The sequence below is a fragment of the Propithecus coquereli genome, unplaced genomic scaffold (assembly GCF_000956105.1).
Source record: "Propithecus coquereli isolate 6110/MARCELLA unplaced genomic scaffold, Pcoq_1.0 Scaffold75, whole genome shotgun sequence".
In the NCBI taxonomy this organism is placed as follows: Eukaryota; Metazoa; Chordata; class Mammalia; order Primates; family Indriidae; genus Propithecus; species Propithecus coquereli.
In genome coordinates, this window is record NW_012153618.1 from 3063651 (window position 1) to 3065051 (window position 1401).

The 1401-nt window shown below is 39.8% G+C and overlaps 1 protein-coding gene across 1 annotated transcript in view; it reads right to left on the bottom strand.

The window, feature by feature from the left end:
• LOC105824582 (chromosome unknown open reading frame, human C7orf33) overlaps positions 1-1401 on the bottom strand; it is a 40987-nt gene that overhangs the window by 12721 nt on the left and 26865 nt on the right.

Sequence of the window (1401 nt, forward strand, 5' to 3'; positions counted from 1 at the left end):
TTTTCTGAGCTAAATAAATTGTTTTGCATCTCCTTTTTGTCCTTTTCTATCAGGAGTTTCTTATTCATGGTAGGTTTATTTCTTTATTTATTTTTGGTATACGCTGCTGCTAGTTTAATTGTATTTAATGCATGTTGAAACATGTGATACAATTTTTCTCTGCTTCATTTTTTTGGGAGTATTTTCGTTGGTGGAAAAATTTAGATTCTTACTGTTTTCTGCTTTGTAGTGGGTTTGTATGGGGGTTGCCTACTTCTTTCTGTTCATTTTAAAGTATCTTGGATTTTTCTTGATCAGCAACACCACGTGTGTGTAGAGAGGTGAGCGATTTGAGTGACTCACGAGGTTTCTTAGTTCAAGAATGCTCTCTTCTGTTGGTGCAGCGAAGTGCAGGTTCTTTAAACACTCCTCTTTCCTGGTGCCTGAGGAGGCCAGTCCATTTTCCAGTTAGGACTCCTTTGTTTCTGTGGGATCCTTAATTTCCACTGCTTATTTTCTTCATTCACTTCTTCAAGAGATGCTTCCTCTTCCAAATCACCTCCTTCTCACTCGGAAGCGGTGCATTCCTAATGCTGCCTGGGGATCCTGCACACCGCCAGATCTCGGAGCTCTCCTAAGATTTCCTCCAGCCAGGGTGCGACCCCTTCATTCCGGGTGTGATGTTTAGCCTGTGTTCTGCTAGGAATCTTGATTCTCTTTCCTCATTTCTGCGTTCTTCTCACCTGACTCTACTCCAGTGTGGGCTCAGGGGCTGGGGCTGCTGGTTTTGTGTGTTTATTTCCTCTTTGACATGCAAACTGGCATTTGTAATGTTCTCCTAGTTAAGATGTCCCAGTGCATTCTTGGATGATTTCATTTGCTTTTCTTGTTGATCTTTATGCCTTTTGGAGAACGTGTGGAGAATTTCAGATCGAGGAAGTAGGCACTGTCCTTCAGGAATCTGGAAGGGACGCCTCTTTAAAAAAAGTTTCTTTTCTAACTGTTGCTGGTGTGTAGACATGTGATCGAGTTCACATATTTATTTTGTATCTCAATCAAATAAAGTGACAGAGAGATTAATATAGGTTTTCTAATGCTAAACCGCTCTAGCATTCCAGGGATAAATCAACTTGGTCATGATGTGTTATCTTTTTTTATACATCTTTGGACTTGTTTCGGTAATATTTTGCTTACAAATTTTTCATCTATATTCAAGAAAGACACTGGTCTTTAGCTTTCATTTCTTGTACTGTTCTTGTTTGCTTTTGGGTCAGGGTTATCCAATGTCAGTGTTCAAAGAAGTTAAGTAGTTAAGCATTTCTTTTCTACTCTCCAGAGGAGTTTACATGAGATGGAGTTTTCTGTTCCTTCAAAGTTTTGTAAAATTCACCTGTGAATCCATCAGGGTTTGGAGTTGGGCAA